Source organism: Podarcis liolepis, assembly GCF_965112155.1.
Source record: "Podarcis liolepis genome assembly, chromosome: 5".
Lineage (NCBI taxonomy): Eukaryota > Metazoa > Chordata > Lepidosauria > Squamata > Lacertidae > Podarcis > Podarcis liolepis.
The window spans coordinates 30,999,160-31,025,243 of NC_139556.1; the positions used below are offsets into that span (position 1 = coordinate 30,999,160).

At 41.9% G+C, this 26,084-nt stretch overlaps 1 protein-coding gene and 1 long non-coding RNA gene across 14 annotated transcripts in view; one reads left to right on the plus strand and one right to left on the minus strand.

The window, feature by feature from the left end:
• LOC310706620 (uncharacterized protein) overlaps positions 1–26,084 on the plus strand; it is a 447,399-nt gene that overhangs the window by 93,606 nt on the left and 327,709 nt on the right. Inside the window, exon 1 of one of the 13 annotated variants that reach the window (XR_014525948.1) lies at positions 25,222–25,244. The exons of the other annotated variants lie outside the window; for them this stretch is intronic. The gene's annotated coding sequence lies outside the window, so the exon portion shown is untranslated. Of the gene's footprint in view, positions 1–25,221; positions 25,245–26,084 lie in introns of those variants that run through there. 13 annotated transcript variants of the gene reach the window in all.
• Positions 21,581–25,873, minus strand: LOC310706693. Its single transcript, XR_014526074.1, has 2 exons — positions 25,308–25,873; positions 21,581–21,709 (listed from the first exon to the last, which is right to left on the minus strand). It is a non-coding gene; the product is annotated as an uncharacterized lncRNA (long non-coding RNA).

Sequence of the window (26,084 nt, forward strand, 5' to 3'; positions counted from 1 at the left end):
CTTGATGAGGCATATGACCCTCATCTCCTCCCCAAGCTAGTGAGCCCCACCTGGGCTGTGGGTCCTGGCCTCCTTAGCCTCTCTGATGTTTGTGACAAATATGTAAACTGAGTGACAAAGCAGAGTGCAGATAAATTGGTCAGGCCTAATTGTTTATGTGTTAGGAAACTTCACAGTGACCTAAAGATCAAATGAGCAGTCGCGATGCCATTATAGAATGGTATGTGCTCGTATTGGGGTCTACTTAACAAGCGTCCTTAACAAGACATATAGTTGAATATATATCCTAGGGATGAAGAAATTGTTGTCCTCCAAATGTTGTTGGAGTATAACTCCATGCTAGTTGGAGTCCTGTAAATCTGGGGGGGGGGGGAGGCATAAATTCCCCTTCCTTATAGCTGCATGCAACTGCTCCTAAATCCCAGAACTAGTAATGGAGCACCAGGAAAATTGTAATACATAGAAATATAAAGCCAAGTCTTGTTTCAGTTTCATCTAAGCCTTAGCATACTGTGGGTATTCTTTTTGGACCATGAATCCAAATATCTGCCAACAAATATTGGCATGTTTCAAAACATTGTTAATATAGTAATCCCTAATGTTCAATTTGTTTGTTTGTGCCACTGAGTTCTTTACAAATGTTTGCAAGTTTGCTACAAGACCAGAAAGATGCTTTCTCAACCCATTGTTTGTTTTAGCTAATAAGTACTTGATTGTGCTGGTGTATTTTGACCAAGGGAAGTTTCTAATCTTATTTATTTAAGCTGCAGTCCTATACACAGTTAATCTAGGAATAAGAACCATTGAACTTGATGTGAGTTACTTCCAAGGAGAAATGTATAGGGGAATTGTTCCAATGGATAAAGAGATTTTGCTATCCTTTAACTTCCAATGTAAATAAACAGTTAAAAGATTTTGAGAAGGCCTTTAGGAGTTTTGCCTCTGGACAGCTATGTGTGAATGCTTCTGTTCTTGGTGTCGTCTTCTTTTTAATGTACATTAAGTTTTGTATAAGGTTTTGAAAATCTATGCTGTTGTGATAATTAAACTTTTAGAAAGCTGAAATCAATGGTGCATGTTATGAGTGCCTAGCCTTGGTTGGATCATTGTTTATTGTTTTTAGGGTCCCTGTGGAACATCTACCAGCTGTTGGATCCACAATTTTATTTTCGGTATCAAGAGCTTAGAATACGTCTTCGATAGCTTTATTTAGGCCTTCACAATAATGAAGGTGGTGAATTGAAATACATTTTTTAAAAAGTGCCAAATTTTCATTTTTAAAAGGAGTATATGTGAATTGCAAACTAACAGCAGACTATTCAGAGCATAATTAGTAGCTTACAAAGAAGAGCTTTAGTTTTAAGCCAGCTAAAGCTTTAAGCTTCTGAATATTGTTCTGTGCATGTCATATTTCTGTGCACAACTGACCAAAAAGAATATAAAGAAAAGGTTTAATGCTTTTCATGGTGGCAGGGTAAATGCGTTTTATTAGAATGATTTCTGACCATTTACTAAGATGGTTTCTGGACATATCAATCATGGAGTGTCATTTAGCTACTACAGTATATGGAATCCATTCATTTCTGCAGTTCAGTGAGCAAAGCATTGCTTTTAGTTCAACACAATTGAATAGTCAGATATCAGAATGAAATGTAGTATGCACATGTAGTGAACAATTCTGTATTTAAACCCCAGCTTAGATTCCCTTATCTGATTTCAAATTTGTTTGGGGGCATGGGACTGCAGCATCTCCTATGAAGACTGATTCACAGTAGCAGTTGGTGGGGCAGGGCACTGGCAAGGTCAGTGCAGTACAAACATATGTGGGGGAAGCATGGGGTGTGGGGAGAGAATGCAAATAAATTGAAAGCTACTATGAACTGCCAAAGCACAGTTGTCTGTACAAAAAAATCAGAAATAAAAAAAGCAATAATGGAGGATTCCTATCACATCAGATTCACTTTGGAAAGAAGACGTGGCAATTTGGGACTTTAAAGCTCCTAATAGGCAGGATTCCTGATTGCAAAGAGGCTCATAAGTGCTCAGGCAAATGTTCTTATAAGCCCCTTCAGACATTCCTGCTCAAGCGGGAAACATTGGGTTGGCTTTTTGAATGCATGAATAGGACCTGTGATGTCAAGACAAATGAACCAATGGCAGCCAAGGCACTAGAAGGGAGGTTTGATGACCCTCACAACTTGTGGCACAAATGGGCTTTTTGCTAACATGAATAGAACAGGAAGAACATTTAAGAAAATGACAAGTAGAGAGCAGGTTTTTTAAAAAAAGAAAAAGATGCTGCTTTTGCATTTTTTGGGACTCCTGGCAAAGAATGCCATTTCTTACATTCAGGCATTTTTTTAAAAAATATATCTAAGGCTAGCACAATTTTGCTATCATCTATCAAGAACAATGTGAATAAAATGAGAAATATGATGAATGCATTTTTAACACTGTGAAATGAATATGTCAAGGTAGATGGACAACTCCATATTTTTGGTGTGCATGATGAGGTCAAGTTGTGAATGATAGATAATTTTGAGAAAATTGGATCATATTTGTCCCATTGTTGATACCAGCACAAGGGAAATCTAGATTTTGGCAAGAGTTTTCTGCTTAGCTTGACCTGCAAAATCTCATGTATTAATTTTTGATCTGGCTGTCAGGCGGAAGAAGCGTTTAGTATTTATTGTTTGTATGCGGGTGGGAAACTAAACAGAAGCAGCTGTATGCCATGCATATGACACGTGCTCAACTTTTCTATATATTGGGCTTGATCTTTCTAACCACCACTTTTTCAATATCAATTAGCCAATAAAATTTCCTTCCAGAGAAAATAACACCTAGGTCTGAACTTTATTAGTGGAAAGTAAGCCCCATTCAGATCAGATAATGCTAAGGTTTTCAACCAAATTACTATGGTTTAACTGCTGATTTCAAAACACTAGGGATGGGCAAGTTGTCTTTTCCTCCCCTCGTTTTTCCAATCTTAAATTAAGTTTTCTGTATTCCAGAATGGGTTTTCAATTTCAGAAAAAAGTCAAGTCCTCATGAAAATTCATCAGCGTTTTGGCACTTTATAGACTACAGGCAACTCCCCCTTTACACACATTCAAGGCACAGGTAACTGTGCATGAGCACATTGTCATGAACCCAGAAGTGGCACGAAAGGGGCCCTAAAAGAGCATGAAGGTGGCCAAAATGGCATGAAAGTTGTGTCTAGCAATCTCATGAGTCTTTGCACTGATCTCTGAGACCTATGGAGAATTGGAGCTTTGAGAAGGAGATTTGGAGGAAGCGATTGTGGTAGAGTTTGGTGGATTTGGGGTTTTTTTTTAATGGTTTTTCAAGGGTTTGCAGAGGTTTAGAGGGCATCTGCAGGCTTTTTCAATGATGTTCCCAATATACATGAGTTCACCTAAACGTGTGGTGCCTTGGAACATAACTCCTGCACAAATGGGGAGTTGTCTGTACTTCGATAATGCACAAAATACATATTTCAAAGAGTTTCTTGGGCATAATTATGTTTTAATCAAATACTCAGATTTTGATTTCCTAACACAGTACCCTAATATACGAATATAAATAGTTTTTAATAAAAACATACCTGTGCACAATATTAATCCATATAATTTAATACTTAACAGCTGAGTGTTTATATAATATTAGTTTGATTATTTAATCTTTTCTTATAAGAAAATTATAAGAATTAAGACCTTGATATATTTCAGACAGTTTGTTGTGGGTGGGCGGGCTTGTGGTGGGTGTCTTTGAATTTCTGAGTTATTTCGAAAAAGGAAGGGCTAAACTTAGGATGTTTCCAGATTTTTATCAGAATTTCCCCCCTCTTTACTTCAGAGAAAATGCTGTGACTACACAAGTGTTAAGAATACAAATGAGGGTTTATGTCCGAGCAGCTGTATAACACTCAAGCTTTGGTAGAGAGAAAAATTGAACTTCACCAGATTTTGCTGCCCTTTTGCTCACAAACATTTGTGCCTTTAATGGGGAGGGAAAACAAGTTGAGACCAGGCTCTATTTATCTTGGGGAAACTGCCCCACCTGAGTTTCAAATGTATGATTCCTTAAGGATACTCCAGTGCTGAACTGCAACATCACTCAACGTCAGCCAGCGCTTATCTCTCTTTATTTCATTATTCATCAAATGTGACTGTGATCTGGCAGGCTTTCAGAGTTCAAATGCAGGGTTAAACAGAATGGTAGTGTTAGAGGTAGACAGAAGCAAACATTTCCATCATCTTGGCATGGCTGGGCATGCTGAATGGGAGAGAGGGAGAGTGGTAAAAATAACTTTGCATCTGACAGTCATGTGTGTGTAAAAGACGTCTGTACAATATATCCAGCTATTCTGAATTCCAAGACCTGAGCATTGTTACAGTCATTCTTCAATAACACAGTTCCTGAGTTCAGCAAAGAACATAGAACTACCGGTATATGATACAGCTTGTCATTTACCAAATGTTTACACACGATTTTTTTATGCTAGAAGCAGTAGAGCAACATGTTATATGTGGGGTCACCTCTGAAGATAGTTCAGAAACTTTTGCTAGTGCAGAATTCAGCAGCCAGGTTGCTCACCAGGTCAAGACAGTTTGAGCATGTTACGCTGATCCTGGTCCAACTGCACTGGATTTCCCACAGGGACCAAGAGAAGGGCCTCCTCCAAAGATCTCAAAAGCTGGGCAGGTTTGTATGAGGGAATGCAGTCTTTCACATAGTTTGGACCTAAGCTGTGTAATAGTTTGGGTGAAGACTCTATCTAGACAAGCCAGAGGTGCTATTGCTGCATGGCTCATCAAGCCATGGGAGATAGTGTTCAGCCTTTCTCCAGTGTGGCCACAATCACTCTGAAGGTTCAGGTTAATAGTTGTGGGTGGTATGGGACTTTGATATGAAACTGGTTACCGGAGACTTAAGTCGCCTTGGTGGAACAAAACATCCTTCTCCACATGAAGCTGGTGTACCAGTAACAGCCCCTCCTAGACAGCGACTGAATAGAAACTATTTACCCTATTTTTGAGGAAAGCATCTATGTGTAAGTACTGTTGCTTTTATCTTGTAGTTTAATCACCACCATGCCATGATATGTCTAAGTAAGAATTTGAGAGCCTTGTTCAGTCCTTTAGTTTTAAAAAGACTTGCATGCATCAGGCAGTTCAGCAATCAGCGAGGGTGTGTTTAAACTGGTAACCTAAATGCGTTTGAGGTCTCTGAGCTCATTAATGGCATCTTGAGGCCATTTTGCCCTGTGTCCTTCCCACCCCCTTTTTAAATCATGTGTTAATACCATGTCTGAAATTGCTGAGTACTTGGTGCTCTTCCTATATTTCCAGACAATTAATAGCTCTAATTATTAGCCATCAGATGGCAGCTGCAGATGAATATTGTTGACGGGTGACAAGGATATTTGTCTTCTTGTATCAAGCAGGACACATTTTATTACTCAAGTCACACGGCATGCAATCAACTAGGCTTACAGCTCCCCAGATAAAGGGCAGCCTGCCTTTCAGCAGGGTTTTCATTAGCATGCCATTCTAAAGGGAAGTTTTAGCTATAAGAAAATTCAATGCATCAGAAATCCATGTGTATATTAAATTACCTGATCTCCACCCAGCAGCTTCTGGTTTCTAATAGCACGGGTGTGTGAACCATTTGGGCTAGGTTTTTTCATTGGTTTTAAGGGGTGGGTGAAAAATGGCCCCTGAAGATTGGAATGATCCAATCTTCAGGGATCCAATGCTTGCCAGCATTGAAGTGGTGGCAAAGTTTACACACAGAGAGAGTGAGAGACCAGTATTTTTCAGCTTCATCCATCACTGAAAATTAATCCAAATTTTGGGGGTGCTTTTGGCCTCACCTCCTGAAATTGCTGGAAAAATCTGGGCCAAAGTATTCAGTCCATGGCAATGCAGAGCACTCAGAAGTGAGTATGCGGAATTAGGAACCATAACAATAATAGCTAACCAATCAGTGCATGATTTCAAACCCTAATGGGGGGGAGGGTTGGATTGCAAAAGTATCAGGAGAATCCCCAGTGCAAATCTCAGCTTTTCTATCTCAATCTGACACCCAAATCTAATTTGAGGAGATTTTTCTCTTTCTCGATTTAGTAGTATAAGAAATTTAAGTATAAATAAATAACATAAAAGTTGCATTGCTTCTCAAATCAAAGCTTCTATGAGCTTGTAGTTATTGCGGGTGGGATGGGGAACCCAAACACAGCTACTTTGAATGGGAAGTAATATCAAGCCTCTGCTCCATGGTCTTTCTATTGGAACTAAACTAAGTATTTTCCAGATAATCAGAGTCACATAGACAATCCCAGAAGAGCATTTTGTTCTCATTCCATGAGCGTAACTGATACCATCATTCTCAAATGTCAATATAGTATAGCTTGGACCTGCCAAAAGCTGAGATACTCACTCTCTGCCTAGAGGGACTTGGAGGAAAGTTCAGCAAGGAGACTATTGGGAGTCTCTAACAATTTGTTATCAAGAGCATTGAAGTGAAGCTCCAAATGGTCTCTGACTTCCCATGCTGCTTGCTCCAGTGACAAGAGCAACAAAGCGGTCGTTTTCAATTACCATTGGACTTTAAAACATAAACTGTATTACTCCACTGTCAGCTGCTCAGAAACCTGGAAAAGAAAATAGCCTGCATTTTTGTTAAATTGCTTTCTTAAATCAAAGGATGAGCTTTTCCTCCCCTTTTTTGCACTGACAAAATAAGGTCATTTAAATAGTATAGAATGGTGGTGTGTTAGAATAATAATAATAATAATTGTTCCCTATTATGCTAAATGTGAATGTTAATCCCTTCGGCAATATTTTAATAACTTTTAGGGAAATGTTGAATTCCAAATTACTGAACACTTCTCAAGGAGAATCTGTGAGAACTGTGGCCGTAACCCAGAGGCAGATACACACTGAAATCAGTGCACAAAGTTAGTTGCAACTAACTTTATTTCAATGTCTTTCAATAGGACTCGGCATTTGTTGCTAAAGAGAACTGTAGTGCGTATTTTTGTGTTTTTATAAACTGCTGTGTGATTCTTGGATGAAGAGCAGTATAGGAATTTAATCCATCCATCCATCCATAAATGGAATGGGGGGGGGGCCTCAAAGGAAACTTTCTAACACTTTGCTGGGTGACCATAAAGCCTTGTAGAACACATCGTGGTAATATTAACATCTTGGTATCACAATATTTATTGCTCAGACAATTAGCTTGAGTACTATGGTATTGAGACAATGATGTGGCATTCTTCTTGTCCTACAGAGCTGTTTTTCAAATATCATTAAACATGCATAAAACCCACCAATTCACTGCACATTAAATGTATTACAACCTTTGACTATTCAGAGCACTTCTCGATCTCATTGGCAACTAAGCTCCTACCTCATGAGCATTGGTATCAGAGCAAATATGGCAGGGGCTGCAAAAACAAACCTAAGTACCAATGATGCTGTGATGTTAGTTTATTTTCTTCTTGATTTAAACCCTAATCTGCTCTTGAGGGTAGATAAACATCAGAGATCTGTGCTTCAGCTCAACATCTTATTAAACAGTCTTGCTGCTTGCAAATATTCACTGCAGGAACCCAAAACCACATTAAAGTTTTTGTTGGTGTGCGAGTGATCTGAGAGATTATTAGGTATTTATGTAATCTTATTTCAGCTGCAGAGTCAAATTATGTATCACTTTGGGGTAGAGCTGGGGTAGAGCAACCTATGGAGAAGCCCAACATTTTCCAGATCTACACAACTGAGAGTCCTACATCCAAGTCTGATCTTCATCCTGGACCTCTGTTTCCTGGTGCCCTTTCCATGGGATCAGGCTATAAATTATAAAGACAACAGGAGACCCATTGTGTTGGAGTCAAGTGCTAATCATCCCTGACCATTGGCCGTATTGACAGGGGCTTATGGGAGTTGGAGTCCAACAATATCTGGACTCCAACTCCCATAAGCCCCTGTCAATACGGCCAATGGTCAGGGATGATTGGTCAGAGAGTCCAGCAATATCTGGACAGCCACAGGCTCCCCATTCCTGCAGTAGATAATGGGAAACTATGGTTTATTCAACAGGGAAACCTTTCGGTCTTCTCCTCTCATGCATGCAGATGGAGAAGAGGATTGGGGGATGCACTCACCCAAGCTTGCTGCAGCTTGTTCCCACCCACCCAAACCATGGGTTAGATCCATGGTCCCTAGCCCTTTGGGGACAAGGGCTGCATTTGGAAGTGGAAGAAACTGTCGTGGGAATCACAAAATAGCAATTTCACACAAGACAAACGGGTGAAGCTCCCCTCCTCCTCCCCAAAAACAGGAAAAGCACCTACATATGCTACACCCCCCCTAAAACAGGCAAAACACCTAGATACATACACACCCACCCACCCACCAGTAAAAGACAGACAATAAAGCAGGCAGCACCCCCTCAAAAACTCAAATTGGGAGGGGTAGCAGGCCTTTAGTGTGCCCCAGATGGGGTTGGAAGCTGCTGTGGTGCCCAGGAGTGCCACATTGGGCACCCCAGGGTTAGTTCAGTGATAACTGGAAATAATTTTGTTCTCTTAAATGCTTTAGAAATGTTATTGTAAAATGTTTTAGCATCCTATTGATAAATATAAAGGACTGCTTTGCCAGTGATTTGGGGAGAGTTTAATAAAGAGTTACTGGCATTTGCTCACAAATTCCTAAAGAATTCTTTCCAGAGTCATTTGTGATAAGATTCTGGAGTGAATGAAAAGGTCCGGCTTAGGCATAGACAGTTATTAAGCTGCTTATCATAATCCTCTCTAAATATTTTAAATTATGTATATTTGCATGTGAAAGTTGTTGCGTAATCATTTGAGTACCAAGATGCCAGTCATTGCTGAATTCATCTTAATTTGTTTTTAGCTAGTTAAAATCTTTCTGGAGAAGCACCACCTCTTGTTGAATTGCCTTAGGATTTTACAGATGGAGAGAAACCCCTTAGGTGAATGATGCTTTGTTGGGAACTGATAGGATTTCTAAGTCTCTTGACCCAGTATAAAATTGCTGCCATTGGAGACAAAAGAGAAGCAATTACCTACTTTTACAATTCCAACACGGTGCATTTTTACAAGACATACAGTACTTTACATGCATACATTTAGCAGGATATGTGGGAAAGCAGAAGGCTTTTTGTCAATGACATTGAAATATTGTTATAAATATTCCCCAGCTTTACAGCTTGTTATACCAATGAATATGTGCTTAAATAGGATTAGGGCTGTCTAATGGCAGGAGCAACCCAGTCAGATGGGTGGAGTGCAAATAATAAAATTGTTGTTGCTGTTGCTGTTAATCCAGACCATGCTATCAGGCTTGTGCTGCAAGTGCATTAGGTTTGCACGTGTATACAGTGGTACCTCGGGTTACATACGCTTCAGGTTACATACGCTTCAGGTTACAGACTCCGCTAACCCAGAAATAGTGCTTCAGGTTAAGAACTTTGCTTCAGGATGAGAACATAAATCGTGCTCTGGCGGCATGGCAGCATCAGGACGCCCCATTAGCTAAAGTGGTGCTTCCGGTTAAGAACAGTTTCAGGTTAAGTATGGACCTCCGGAACGAATTAAGTACTTAACCTGAGGTACCACTGTATGGCTGCTACTACTACACCTTCTGGGTGTTTGTCTGTACTCCTCTGGTTTTGCCTCAAAGGGCCACAGTTCAGTAGAAGAGCATATAGAGTGGTACCTCCGGTTAAGTACTTAATTCGTTCTGGAGGTCTGTTCTTAACCTGAAACTGTTCTTAACCTGAAGCACCACTTTAGCTAATGGGGTCTCCTGCTGCTGCTGCGCCGGCACTGTGTTTCCTGTGTTCCTAATCTCAGGCATATAACAAAAGTGAGGAAAGCGGCAGTGGAAAGGGGAAGATTTATCAACCTTGCCCTACCTTACTGATGTACTGTGCTCAGTTTGGGATCTCCCAAACTGTTAGAATCGCCAGCTTTTGAAATATTGGATTTGGGTGCGGTAGCAGAGCCCAGCGAGTGAGTGAGTGTGGACACTAGCTGTTTTTGGAGGGAGAGCTCAGGGGGAAACAATACCTATTTACCCTAAGCCAGGGGTCAGCAAACTAAGGCCCGGGGCCTGGATGTGGCCTCCATGATCGTAAAAGCGGACCCTGCCGCCCACTCGGTCAGTCCCTGCGTGCTGCGGATGCCTCGCTGCGCGGGGACTGACTTCTGCGACTCTGGCACAGCTTCTGGGTCGGTGGTGAAGTAGGCGCAGTTTCAGATTGGCTGCAGGAACTTCCTGCAGCCAATCTGAAGCCTCACTGCCCATGGCTGAGGTAAACCCGGTGTGGCCTTGGACAGAGAGTCTGGGCCGCATGCACCATGGGCATTGTGACGGGCGTATTGCGGGGCTTCAGCCAGAGCTTGGTGCGACTGCTGGCCCCGCGCCTGGCGCCCAACTCAGTGCTGCTGCTGGTGGCATGCTCAGCGGCCATGCTGGAGCAGCTGTAGTGCAAGCTGCACACTGCTTGCACGGTTCTCCATGTGCACGTTCTGCCCGCTGACCTGGCCTCGGCCGACGGGCCGCAGCACATGGTGCATGCCACCTGGGAGCTCCACAGGGATGGGCCCATGGAGCAGCTGCTGCTTTCCAACAATGCCGGTGAGCGGGTGGCACCGAGACGTGCTCCTGAGCGTGTGAGGAGTGCGTTCCTCCTTCAGGTCCAGAGGTAGCTGCGGGACCGGCTTGCAGGGTATTTATATTTTTTTCAAAACGTAATCCTGCCCCTCACAGGGTCGGAGGGACAGTGGACCAGCCCCCTGATGAAAAAGTTTGCTGACCTGACCTCTGCCCTAAACTATATATAACTTTTTAAAATCTGCTTCAGCTCCTTGTTTTTCTGACAACCCTAAACACTCAGCAGACCCATTGAGCTTGTGGGGAAAGATAGCAATTAATAATGATTATGATCAATAGTGACATTTTACACACACACACACACACACACAGAGAGAGAGAGAGAGAGAGAGAGAGAGAGAGAGAGAGAACATTAATTCTGCTATGGTATTAAGGCTGTGCTGAAAAGTAGTATATACCGTACATATTTTAAGTAAAAATTAAATATTTATCATATTATTTATTAACAATATTTATATACTGCTCAGGAGATGCATAATAAGAGTACAGGTCCAGGGCTGTCATACACTGTCAACAACAACAGCATTAACAATAATCTCAAACCTTATGGTGGGAGACTCTAATGGTATACCCAAACCTGTATTCAGCAAGAAAGTAGAACCTTTGTAGAGCTGCTTTCTCTTCATGATAGAGGTAGGTCCACAAACCAGTTGAAATAACAGGCATAAAGCTGGAATAATTTGAAAGTTCTTTCATATATCATAGCCAGCTGTTTTATCTTAGTTTGTTAACTGACTTTAAACCAGAGTTTCTGGTTTAGGCATAATGGGCAGTTCTGGTTCAATGCAAGTAAGCATCTCTGGGTGAAGGCAGAGCACGCAGTCAGAATGTTTGTCCCTGACTTTTATGAAGCTGGGGATAAACATCTAAATGACTGCCTCTGGCTAGAGGACAACCTTACAAAAAAAACAGGGCCTGCTCTCTATATATTTTTTAACAATGGGTATCAAAGAGATTACCGAAACCAGTGCTGCCTGTCAAGCAAGCCACTTAATGACTATTCTCTCCAGATGACCAAGCAACTGTGATCCAAGTCTCTTTGAATTTCTTTTATTGATGTCCCTCTCCAGTGAAAACATAAAAAATGAGCCCCTACTAATTGCGTATGAAATTATTCATCTGTTTTGCTTTAATGCTATTCTAGTCCTACAGTATTAATTCCCTTTTAGTTGGTGGTTTGTGTTGGGCATGCAACCCAAACTTAACAGGATTCTTATATTGGAGAGAAGATAAGAATATCTTGTTTATTGAATACAGTTCTTAAACTCAAGGAGTGCGCTCTCTCTCTCTCTCTCTCTCTCTCTCACACACACACACACACACACACAACCTTAGCACACAAGCATACACATTAAATGTGGGATTGTTTAGTCGTTTAGTCGTGTCCGACTCTCCGTGACCCCATGGACCAGAGCACGCCAGGCACTCCTATCTTCCACTGCCTCCTGCAGTTTGGTCAGACTCATGTTTGTAGCTTCGAGAACGCTGTCTAACCATCTTGTCCTCTGTCGTCCCCTTCTTCTTGTGCCCTCAATCTTTCCCAACATCAGGGTCTTTTCCAGGGAGTCTTCTCTTCTCATGAGGTGGCCAAAGTATTGGAGCCTTAGCTTCACGATCTGTCCTTCCAGTGAGCACTCAGGGCTGATTTCCTTAAGAATGGATACGTTTGATCTTCTTGCAATCCATGGGACTCTCAAGAGTCTCCTCCAGCACCACAGTTCAAAAGCATCAATTCTTCGGCGATCAGCCTTCTTTATGGTCCAGCTCTCACTTCCATACATCACTACTGGGAAAACCATGGCTTTTACTATACGGACCTTTGTTGGCAAGGTGATGTCTCTGCTTTTTAAGATGTTGTCTAGGTTTGCCATCGCCTTTCTCCCAAGGAGCAGGCGTCTTTTAATTTCATGACTGCTGTCACCATCTGCAGTGATCATGGAGCCCAATAAAGTAAAATCTCTCACTGCCTCCATTTCTTCCCCTTCTATTTGCCAGGGGTGGCCATGATCTTCGTTTTTTTGATGTTGAGCTTCAGACCATATTTTGCGCTCTCCTCTTTCACCCTCATTAAAAGGTTCTTTAATTCCTCCTCACTTTCTGCCATCAAGGTTGTGTCATCTGCATATCTGAGGTTGTTGATATTTCTTCCGGCAATCTTAATTCTGGTTTGGGATTCATCCAGCCCAGCCTTTCGCATGATGAATTCTGCATATAAGTTAAATAAGCAGGGAGACAATATACAGCCTTGCCGTACTCCTTTCCCAATTTTGAACCAATCAGTTGTTCCATATCCAATTCTAACTGTAGCTTCTTGTCCCACATAGAGATTTCTCAGGAGACAGATGAGGTGATCAGGCACTCCCATTTCTTTAAGAACTTGCCATAGTTTGCTGGGGTCGACACAGTCAAAGGCTTTTGCATAGTCAATGAAGCAGAAATAGATGTCTTTCTGGAACTCTCTAGCTTTCTCCATAATCCAGCGCATGTTTGCAATTTGGTCTCTGGTTCCTCTGCCCCTTCGAAATCCAGCTTGCACTTCCACTGGCCTTGTTATTATGTACCATAGTATTTTAATATTCTTTTGGAAGCCGCCCAGAGTGGCTGGGGAAACCCAGCCAGATGGGCGGGGTATAAATATATTATTATTATTATTATTATTATTATTATTATTATTATTATTATTATTAGCAGTGCTTTCTAAGGCCCATTTGACTTCACTCTCCAGGATGTCTGGCTCAAGGTCAGCAACCACACTACCTGGGGTATACGAGACATCCATTTCTTTCTGGTATAGTTCCTCTGTGTATTCTTGCCACCTCTTCTTGATGTCTTCTGCTTCTGTTAGGTCCTTTCCACTTTTGTCTTTTATTATGGAAATCTTTGTACGAAATGTTCCTTTCATATCTCCAATTTTCTTGAACAGATCTCTGGTTTTTCCCATTCTATTGTTTTCCTCTATTTCTTTGCATTGCTCGTTTAAGAAGGCCTTCTTGTCTCTCCTTGCTATTTTTTGGAAATCTGCATTCAATTTCCTGTATCTTTCACTATCTCCCTCACATTTTGCTTGCCTTCTCTCCCCCGCTATTTGTAAGGCCTCTTTGGACAGCCACTTTGCTTTCTTGCATTTCCTTTTCATTGGGGTGGTTTTAGTTGCTGCCTCCTGTATAATGTTACGAGCCTCCATCCATAGTTCTTCAGGCACTCTGTCCACCAAATCTAAATCCTTAAACCTGTTCCTCACTTCCACTGTGCATTCTTAAGGGATTTGACTTAGATTGTATCTTACCAGCCCAGTGTTTTTTCCTACTTTCTTCAGTTTAAGCTTGAATTTTGCTATAAGAAGCTGATGATCTGAGCCACAGTCAGCTCCAGGTCTTGTTTTTGCTGACTGTATAGAGTTTCTCCATCTTTGGCTGCAGAGAATATAATCAATCTGATTTCGATGCTGCCTATCTGGTGATGTCCATGTGTAGAGTCGTCTCTTGTGTTGTTGAAAAAGAGTGTTTGTGATGACCAGCTTGTTATCTTGGCAGAACTCTATTAGCCTTTGCCCTGCTTCGTTTTGAACTCCAAGGCCAAACTTGCCAGTTGTTCCTTTTATCTCTTGACTCCCTACTTTAGCATTCCAATCCCCTATAATGAGAAGAACATCCTTCTTTGGTGTCATTTCTATAAGGTGTTGTAAGTCTTCATAGAATTGGTCAATTTCAGTTTCTTCAGCACCAGTAGCTGGTGCATAAACTTGGATTACTGTGATGTTAAAAGGTCTGCCTTGGAGTCATATCGAGATCATTCTATCATTTTTGAGATTGCATCCCAGTACAGCTTTTGACACGCTTTTGTTGACTATGAGGGCCACTCCATTTCTTTTACGGGATTCTTGCCCACAGTAGTAGATGTGATGGTCATCTGAACTGAATTCGCCCATTCCCGTCCATTTTAGTTCACTGATGCCCAGGATGTCAATATTTATTCTTGCCATCTCACTTTTGACCACATCCAACTTACCCAGGTTCCTATGCAATATTTTTCTTTACAGCATTGGACTTTCCTTTCGCTTCCAGGCATATCCGCAACTGAGTGTCCTTTCGGCTTTGGCCCAGCCGCTTCATCAGCTCTGAATCTACTTGTACTTGTCCTCCGCTCTTCCTCAGTAGCATGTTGGACGCCTTCCGACCTGAGGGGCTCATCTTCCAGCGTCATAACTTTTATATGCCTGTTGTCTTTGTCCATGGAGTTTTCTTGGCAGGGATACTGGAGTGGCTTGCCGGTTCCTGCTCCAGGTGGATCACGTTTGGTCAAAACTCTCCACTATGACCTGTCCATCTTGGGTGGCCCTGCATGGCATAGCTCATAGCTTCTCTGAGTTATTCAAGCCCCTTCGCCACGGCAAGGCAGTGATTCATGAATGTGGGATAACTAACTTCATATAACCAACATGCTTAAGTCTAATTGATGCATGAATTGATGCATGAAGGGGTTAATACTATAGAATAAGTAGTCCTGCCAGGCTTAGTGAGGTCACTTCCCCTTAGCATGGGAGGAAATGGGTAATCAAGCCTGTTGTTCAACCCCCAGTCTACCAGAGAAGCTCAGCATTTGAGGAGCTCTGAGCTGATTGCTGCAGTTCAGAATACATGGCTCTTACAAGCCACTCTTGATTTCCTACACCAGTAATTTAGGAACTTTCAGCACTTTGGAGCTAAACTTAGTTTACTGCCTGTGCAACTTTTTCTGAATGCTGTATGGAAAATCACCTGAATTCAACCTTTGGATAGCTTGTAAGTAAACCTTTTTTTGCGTGCCAAACTCTGTTTTTTTCTATGCTGAGGGAAGAGGAGAACAGTTTCAGGAATAAGAACAGACCTTCAGAACGAATTAACTTCTTAACCCGAGGTGCCACTGTACATTGTTTTTGGTGCACTTTTACTTGACTTTTGAGGTGGCCAACAAGTGTTTGCAGATGTTCTTTCATTTATTCTACAAATCATCACTCTTGTAGCCCTCCCAGTTGCTCATGCAATCAAAGCCCAGGGGAGGACATCCCATGAGTTAATTCCTCCCATAGAGCTTTTTCAGATCAGGAGCATGAGCAGCTGGGAAGGCTGCAGAATGCTAGAGAAAAGTTTACCAGATGAAAAAACGCATACACCACTCTTGGTCACCTCACAATAATAAGTTATGCTCAAAACCTCAAACTGACTGAAATTCTAAAGAAATTCTCAAGTGCTGTGAGAATGAGACAAAAAAGGGGGAAGGCATTTTACAGAGGAAGAAAACTTTCAAGAAACTGGAGGATAGGCACAGCACTAATTCACACTATATGGCACCTAACTGTGGATTTCGTAGAACAAATCCTGTCATTCACAGTAGTTGAATATCTGACTCACTTCAGAAGGGTGAGCTAAAGTTACAACTGTCCAACCTACTGTTCAAAATTAACATAGAAACTATGGATTTTTACCCTTCTTTTCGAAGTATCTCTCACAGGGCAGAGGTCAGTGGCAATGAACAATGGGGGAAAGGTCTGCAGAAAACCTGGTACTCCCAACTGGTTCAAATCTCTCAGAAATTCTGTAGACTATTGGCACCACCAAGTCTCCCAAGTAACCCAAACAATTAAGATATCAATAGACTATAGTTTTTCAAGAAGTCAAAAATGGACTTCCCCTTTTTTTGAGAATGAACATCTGTACCTCCACAAAACCTCACAGCAAGCAGGTCATCAGCAAAGAGGAAAATCTCTTCAGCTGAAGACTTTACTAATGGCCCAATCTCTGAAGCAAGGGACACGGAGGGTAAAGGTCTTGGAAACTTAGACACTGGAGCAACTCTGCAATAGCACATTAGAAGGATCTGACAAAGGCTCTGTTCTTGGCTTCATAAAGGTTCCTTGAGCCACACAGTGACCTTCATTTCCCATTCATAATAGGCATGGAAGAAGTGCTTGTCCATAATTCTTACTTCAAGGACATTCACTGAATAAGGTAGTGGTTTTCAACCAGTGTACCATGGCACCCTGGGGTGCTTTGAATGATGGTCAGGGTTACTGCAGGCAACACTGGCCTCTGTCCCACTTTCCTTTCCTTCCTCCTCTGATGCCATCTTGCCCCTCTGCTTCCCAAAAGCTTGCACGGCTGTTTGTTGCAGCAATCCTGGCTACAAGCTTCCCGGGTGAATGGTGCCTCTGGGGCTGGCCAGGGGTTGCTGTTTGCCAGGAGCTGAGGCGACCGTGGAAAGAGGAGAGGAGGCTGAGGGAACACTCCACAAGGGAGGATGTTTGAAAAGGGGTGAGGGGCTGCCGGCTCTACAGGCAAGGGGTGACATAACTGGGCTTCTGAGCCCCACAGGGGTGCCGCAGAAAGAATGTAGCTGGTCAAGGGAGCTGTGGACTCAAAAAGGTTGGAAACGTCTGGAATAATGTATTCTTAAGTTGGTATGACAAAAATGATTGTGTCATGCTTTACACATTTCAGTTTGTTTTGAAAATCATTCTGAATATGTGACTGGGACTTCATTTTCACATTATTTTGGACCACCCTGTTAGAACTGTAGTTATCAGATCACAAGCATTGCTTTTATTCCCTAGAATCAGGGTGAAGGGGTTGGTAGCAACAACATAATAGCAATGCAAAAATGTGGCCTTGCAGCCTAATTCACTGGGTGATTTATTTATTTTTAATTTGGAAGAGACTACCACTGGGTTCAATTGGGCTTGCTTGAGAGTAAGGCAGCAATCCTATACACACTTTCCTGGGAGTAAATTCCATTGTACTTGATGGAATTTCCTTCTGGGAAGACTTGGGTGATGCATGTCTGCTTAAGAATACACAGTACAGGATTACACCGTTACATTTCAAACAGCTGGTTTGCTTTCAGGCGCTAGTCACTACTTAACCATGACACTGAAATCTCTTGACAGAATATCATGGGCTGTTTCTTACACTGACACTTTTACACTAAAGTTTATTTTCTCAGCCTTATGCACATTTCACCTACTGTTTATTACAGTGTTTTCTCTATCAGTGCAAAGTAAAAAAACAAAGAACCTAAAACCAATAACTATCAAGGCACAATTTTAAAGATACATGCTGATATACAGGAAAAAAGGAGGAAGGAAAAGAAATTATAATCTAGTTGTGTATTGATTCTGTAAACATTTGTAATGAACGGCAAAATGCATGGATGTTTCAGCAGTGCAATTTGGGATGAAAAACTGGATCTGTCGGGATCCAAGTTTTGCACAATATGTTATTGGGAAAGTGCACCCAGGGCATCCATTTTCTATACAAATAGTTATTTTTAATACTCTATTTCCTAGAATTATAGTGGACTTTACTTTTCCCACAGAGAGCACTAAGCTAGCATAACAATGAAAGTCATTGTGGTTTATTTACTGGCTGATACTAGGCGCTCTGCTTCCTCAAAGGGAATTTGCATTTCAATGTTTTTTGTTGCAATTGTTTTAATAACTGGCAATACTTATCCCACAGCAATTTCACGGGTGTGTAGAAAAGATTGGGAGATGGGTTCCTCCATACAGACAGCACATGGACATGTCAGAATCATGTTGCTGTTCTGATGCATTTGTTTGGGGCAAGTCACATAAGCACTGAGGCACAGAAATTTCTGGCATGCACATTGTGGAATAGGTCACACACTGGTGTCAGCTCTTAAGGCAGGGGGAAAGTGACAGTGTTCATCTAATGGTGTTTAACAGAAAGCAAACTCTGCCTGTACATCTTTAGGAGCAGACCAGTTGCCCTAGCATAACCTATGCACTGTCATATGGCTACATGAAAGGATAGGAGAAGAAACAGATGTCAAAAGACAATTTTATTATGAGCAATATGAACAGCTGTACAAAATACAGTTGTGTAGCCTAATAAATGTTGACTTATTTTTCCAGTATTTTCAGTCTAGTGCCAGATAAATACACAGAACAGAGCTTTGCTGTTACCTGTATTTTGTATTAAATTACATCAGGGAATTAAATTAAATCAGGGAAGAGCATGGAGTTATCTCTGTATGTGGACAGCTAGTTTTGATTGTCTGTTGTGCCTTGAGTCAAGAACAGTGCAAGAGCTAAAAGGAATTTGGGGGCAAAAAATTCTCAATCAAATTCTCCTAGCCTGAGTTTTCTTGCTGAAATTTAGTTCTGTTATGCTCCCCACAACAGATTCTCAGTGATGTATTGCTGATATAATTAAAAGGTATTTTATTAGAAATGAATGTTTTAAAGGAGAGTTGGTAGATCCATCACACCACTACAATTCAATTTTAAAAATATATAACTCTTGAGGTTGAGTTTCAAAAAGGAATTGTGAAAATGTTTGCAATTCTATGTGTCAGATTATTTCTGAAACTTTGCTGAATTTTGAATACATTTGAAATTTCTTTAGGGCTCTAAGGATCAGTAAATAACTTTGTAGTCAGTTCTCTTGTAACACTTTCTTCTCATGGTGTATTTGACTTACTGGTAACACAATAGTTTCACCATATCACATTTTTTAGTACAGCAGGATAACATGAATTAGGACTTAAGGTACTGTCTCTGTAGTTCTATTGCTTGGGTTTCCCCTATCTCCTCAAAAGTTTATCTAAATGGGACAGGGCAGGAATCCATTATAAATGGATTTCTACATGGAGTATGGCATTTCCAACTTGTTCAAGCTTTGTCTCCTCTTGTATTCAACACCCCTTATGTCCAAGTCACTTATGTGTTACAGTATTGCTGTTTTGATTTTAAAGCCTGACTATATGCCAACCCACCCCCATATATGTATAATATGTATAAAACAGTCAAGCTCCATGCAGTATTATATTCCTGCATCAAAATATTAAGGAGATGTCTGCTGTTGTGGTTTCCAGAGGATTAAATGGTTTATTGGTTTCTGTGATCATCCCACCTCTGATACACAGGCTTTTTTCTTTCTTTCTTTCTTCTTCTTACATGCTTCACAAACCTAGATATCCCTTTCCACCACTCCAGAGGGCCTTCTGGCAGTTCCCTCACTGCAAGAAGTGAGGTTACAGGGAACCAGGCAGAGGGCCTTCTCGGTAGTGGCGCCCACCCTGTGGAACGCCTTCCCATCAGATGTCAAGCCAATAAGCAACTATCTTATTTTAAAAGACATCTGAAGGCAGTTTTTCGTGTTTAATGCTGTATTGTGTTTTTAATATTCAGTTGGGAGCAGCCCAGAGTGGTTGGGGAAACCCAGCCAAATGGGTGGGGTATAAATAAATTATTATTATTATTATTATTATTATTATTATTATTATTATTATTATTGCTTCAATTCAATACAAGAAGGCCTTGTAATGGGGCATATCTGGAAGACCACTACCACTGTATTTTGAGGAGGAATGATGTGCCACAATCTCCCAGTTAATGCCCCAAAGGTACCTAAAAGCACAGACCCGGACTTGGCACTTGCTCATAATTATAATATTACAATTTGTAGACTAGAGTTCTGAAAGAGTTGGTCATATTTTGCTAGAATCAGCAATTATTATAGAAAGGTCTCCCTACGGGAGATGTGGGGCCACATGCTGTTTAAAGGGAGGCCCACCTGGTTCTTAAAGTGCTCTGTAGACTAGCATGGGAATGTTCCAACCGTCTCATCATTCTCTCTCTTTGTAATCAGCATTTTGTTTTGACTGTTCCTCGGACCTTGCCGGACATCAGCATTGACAGGGTTGTAGGAATGTGACTCAAACTCAGATGATCAAGGGTCACCAGCACTACCAGATAGTATAAAAGGCTCATGTCCACTTAGGTCCAGGGAGAATTTCAGTGCAGACCTCACTGGTGATATCGGGTGCTGCACACATTACCTGTGAGGAGTTCGAACCTGTGGTCTGCCTTGGAAGAGAGGGGATTCTCCAGCAGCAGAAAGGGTCATAAGATGATATGAGCTTCTTGCTTTGTTCTTTATTTTCCTAATCTTTTAAATAAACCTGTTAAAGAGCAACTCTGGTGGTAGAATCATAGAACTGCAGAGTTGGAAGGGACCCCGGTGGCAATCTAGTCCAACCCATGCCTTGCAGGAATATGCAGCTGTCCCATAAGGGGATCGAACATGCAACCTTAGCATTATCAGCACCATGCTCTAACCGACTGAGCTATCCCAATGGCTGTCTGAATCCAAAAGAACTACAGTGGTACCTCGGGTTACATACACTTCAGGTTACATACGCTTCAGGTTACACACTCCGCTAACCTAGAAATAGTGCTTCAGGTTAAGAACTTTGCTTCAGGATAAGAACAGAAATCGTGCTCCGGCAGCGCGGCGGCAGCAGGAGGCCCCATTAGCTAAAGTGGTGCTTCAGGTTAAAAACAGTTTCAGGTTAAGAACGGACCTCTGGAACGAATTAAGTACTTAACCTGCGGTACCACTGTACTACCTTTGGAAGCCAAAACCTTTGGCAGAACAGATCCCAAGGACAGCCCCTTATAAGAACTGTGCTATGAGGGGGAGATGCTCTCTTTGCTGTTTGTGTTATTTTTGCTGCCTTTATCCCTTTCATACACAGATGGATGAATCAATATTGGAAAATTGGGAAAGTTGTTATTTATGATGACCGGCAATAATGCACTGGCATGGAAGCGAGTGTTCCCACTGTTGCCGGAACATTCAAAATGCTAGTTCAGTCTTCAGATGTAATGAGGCATACAGTAATGGGACCACTGAAGTAAATAATGTGCTTCATAGCCCACTCCTGTTGTACTATTAAGAAGAGAAGGATTCATCTCTGTTGCACTCCATGCTCCACCGAGTAAGTAGCTCATGTTCTCTCTAGAACTCCCCGGCCAAACTCCCCCAAGCAGAGATGACATAAAGATTTAAAAAACACCTTCTGAATACATGTAATTTAAAGTAATAATTTTTGTATCTCGTGGAGTTGTTGTAGTGCTATGCAGAGTAGAACAAGTTTAAATTGAAAACAAAGAGGTGCAGTAGCTCTTCCTATGAATGGAATAGCTCCGTGGAAATGTTCTGAAAGGGAAAAGAGGTGTAGGTCAGTAGAAGAACACAGGCTTTGTATAAAACAAGGCTAAGTCCCTGGCATCACCAGGCAAAGCTAGAAAAGACCCTTGTCTAAAACCCTGGAGAGTTTCTGCCAGTCAGTACAGGTAACAACTGACTGAGGCACATCTGAGTGACACGCAATTACCATGCATGCGCAGCACCAAGCCTGGAAGTAGCCCAAAATGTTGTAAAGATGTGATGAAAAGGTTCGGAAAAGGGCATTAAGGGTCAGCAAGGGGAGGGTTTTTTAAAAAATTATTTAATCATTTTTTCGATACAAACAACAACCGCAAAAGACATATACAGGTTAAGAACTTAATTCGATCCGGAGGTCCGTACTGAACCTGAAACTGTTCTTAACCTGAAGCACCACTTTAGCTAATGGGGACTCCTGCTGCAGTTGCACCGCCGGCGCACGATTTCTGTTCTCATCCTGAAGCAAAGTTCTTAACCCGAGGTACTATTTCTGGGTTAGCGGAGTCTGTAACCTGAAGTGTATGTAACCTGAAGCATATGTAACCTGAGGTACCACTGTACAACAAAAACAATAATAACACAATTTGACAATTCAGATTTGAATTCACTGCTATACCTATGACTACACCTTTTTAACAATATTTTCCCACCTCTCTCTCCTCCCCCTACTTCCCACCACTATCCGCCTTATCGCTTAAATATTTGTTCCAGATTTCTTCATATTTATCCATTCTTATTTTGCGTCGACATGCAATTCATTCGTATGTAGCTAATTTGTCCATATTATCAATCCATGTGCTCAATGGAATCTTTTTTGGTCAGCAAGGGGAGGTGTGGCAGAGCGGGCTTACGTGCATTCTACCGATGCACATTGGGGTCCAGAATATAACTGTCAGGTGCTGGTGTGGTTGCTCGAGAGTAAACAGGCTTTATTTCCAGGCTTTATTCTTGGTGCAAACTATTTACAGTGAAGAGCGTTGTAAGTTCATGTCTGGCTCAGTCGCTAGCAGAACCTGGGAGTGTTCAGTCTTTGTACCTCCCCCAGCACAAAAGTCGCGTCACCCCCAACCTTTTCCGCCCCTCCCTGCGCTGAAGCCTACCTCACAGAATGGGTGCTGTCAGGGGCGTACTTCCCGCCTCTCCGGGTTGCTCAGGCTCGGTGTTGAGGCTCTCCCTAGCATTCCCTGTGCCTCTTCTACACTTCGCAGGATTTTTGGAGGCTTCCTATAGCACAACTGCCCTTCCATCTCTCGCCTCTGAGTTGATGGCAGTTCCCTGACAATAACCCCCGTGGAAAACGGGGATTGCCTGTATAGACAATACAAATATGGAAGGATCCCTGATCCGATTCAGCAGGAGGGTATGTTCCTAAAGACAGGAATCCAGCAATCTCTGGAATGTTTGTACCCACTGGTACATAAATACCATTCTAATGTTATCCCAATCTGTTTCCACCCCTTAAAAATGCTTCATGGTTTAGAAGGAACATAAGAAAACAGGAAGCTGCCTTATCCTGAGTAAGACCATTGATCTATTTACCTCAGCCTTGTCTACAATGATTGGCAGCAGCTCTCCAGGATTTCACACAGGGCTCTACAGGTGACAATGGCACATGAAGTTAACGTCTCCCTTCCTTTCGTTTCGTTTTTTCAACTGGAATTTCTGTCATTTCAATCTGTTGTAGAAGAGAAGTGTGAACAATAATAGTTCTGTGACTTCAAGAAACTTCCTCAGTCCATCCCTATAACTAGGGATCCCTATAACTTCCTGATAAATTTTGATAAATATTGAAAGCCCTATTGTCTTTTACCTGCTCTGCGGTTTTACATGCAGAAGAGTCTAAACTTGCTATGAATTTTCTTCTGGTGCCAAGAAGGGATGCATGAAACCCCATTGAGAGTTCTAATTGAAAATTTGGCTTTCATCAAAAATTCTTCAGAGGTTTCACCTAAAGATGAGCTGCCAAATTCTCTTCAAATATCACTGCATACTAGTCATGGTTAGGAATGGATGGATCAGTCTGTTTTCAGACCATGTCAATTTCAGATGTAGTTGTTCATCAGGTTGCTTCGTTCCATTTGTGCATTAATGTGTGAACTTTAAAAAAAAATACAAAAACTCATATTTAAATATGTTTTTGACACATTTAAATACGTATTTTATCTCAGTGTTAGCATTTCTAGATGTACTATATTCTAAAGCATGCATGCTTAATGAAATTTGATACATTGTACCAAATTTCATGTCACCAATACTACATCTCCCCCCCTTAGCTTAAAAATATACAGCAAAATTCAGAAAAGTGAGATAGCACTAATTCATGGATTAGTCCAGGAGCTGCAAATTAGGTCGGTTCACTTAAAAATGCAGACCAAATGAGATTCTCCTCTATCACTGTGCATGAAACCAAAGATAAAATATAATTTAAGCTGAATAACTTTCCTTAGTTGATCTGTCAGGAAAATATTCTGCACACCATCCATCAAGCAATCTGTGTGCTCGGCACTGCAAATCACCCTCCTGCTCTCTAACTTTCATATTTAAACAAAACTCCTGCAATGCAAACAGCCAGCTATACCAGATGCTTCGACACAGATGTTCTGTCCAAGCATATTGCCTTGGTGTTCCAAAGGCATTATCTTGAGTCCTCCCTCAACGTGACAGTTGTTTCATTTCACCTGTTGGAAGCCATCTTCTTTCACAGATGGTTATATTCAGTTCACTGACAAAATATGCAAATGGCGATGGGTTATATCTACCTATTATCACCCAACGCTGCTGCAGCTTCCTTCCAGCTCATCCAGTTCTGCAAATCCTTGCCCTTTGTGGAAGGGACGAGTTTGCCAAGTGCCCAAGGGGGTCTATTTAGACCTGAATGTCTACTGACATGGAGAGATGACATATTGCTGCTATAATTCTGAGGTGTGAACCCACCAGGCTGGAAAGGATTAGCAGAGAATCCTCTCAGCTCCAGGCCCAACAACTGAACTACTCTCTTTGCTCAAGCTGCTGGCAAGGAAACAGAACAGACCAAAGCAGGTCAGCAGCCCAGGGATTGGCTCTAAGCTGTTATTAACTGTCAGCCTGCTCAAAGGCTCCTGATTTAGAAACTAACATAGGAGGTAGAGGAAAGTCAGCATTATATCTATATTGTATTGTGCTCATTGTGGTGAAATCTCTAACACCGATTTGACTCATCTGGTGTGAGCGTTTCAGCTAATTCCAAATATGCGTATTTATTTCCTACACTGATGTGCCACCACTCTGCCAAGCACTCAAGGTGTTTTATGTTTTATAATAATGGCCTGCAATCTCGGAAGACGGGATACAAATGGGAATTTGATGAGAAGAAGAAGGAAACTAAGCTTATGCAGGTGTCAGTGCTTTCATAGGATTACACATCATGAAGTCCCATAACGGCCAATGGAATGGTTGTTGTGGGAGACAGTACTGGGAGGGGGAGGAGCCAAATGGCAGTTGCTCTGAGGGCTTCTTGCTGTGTCATTTCTCCATCTGCCTCATCCAGGTATGATGGCAGCTGATGAAGGTGGTTTTGGGAGAGGAGGAGCAAAATAGCAGTTGGCCTTACCTGAGCTAATGGAGGATGCCTCACTTCACTCTCTTGGAAGAAGCTAGTTGATGGACACAAGGATGCATAGAAATGCTTAGTCAGACTCAAGGCTGGGGAACTTGCGACATTCCAGATGTTGTTGAGCTACAGTACCCATCATCCTGTCATGTTAGCTGGGGCTTATGAGAACTGGAGAGGCTAAAAACTTCCATAGAGTCTCAGGTTTTCTACTCCCTGGTCTAGACTTTGACAGGGTTGCTGTTCATTTAAGACAGAAAATTTTGCTGATTTTGGCTTGTGTCACTGAAGCATTGTGACATGATAACCACTAGGGGCCAAAAGCTGCAACAAGCAGGGAGATGAATTTTACATATTGACTTGAAGTAACCAGGGAATTTCCTGGCTTCCAACTTCTCAGAGGGATGATGGGAGGTGTCCAGCAATATTTGGAAAGCCACAAGTTCTCTATCTCTGCCGAAAGATGTAGGATTATCATACACTAGGGGTCGGCAACCTAAAGCCCATGGGCCACAAGCGGCCCATGGGGGTCATTTAACCGGCCCATGGACCCCCGCTGCCCACTCAGGGACAGCCTTCCGCAATGCTGGCTGGCTTCCCATTGGCTGCAGGAAGCTCCTGCAGCCAATGGGAAGCTGCACACGTGTCCTCCACGCCGGAAGGAGAGCCGGAAATAGTGTTTGTGCATGTGTGCATGCATGCACACTCCGGCCCACTGCACTGTCTGCAGGACTGTGAACTGGCCCAAGCCACAAAAACTTTGCTGACCCCTGTCAG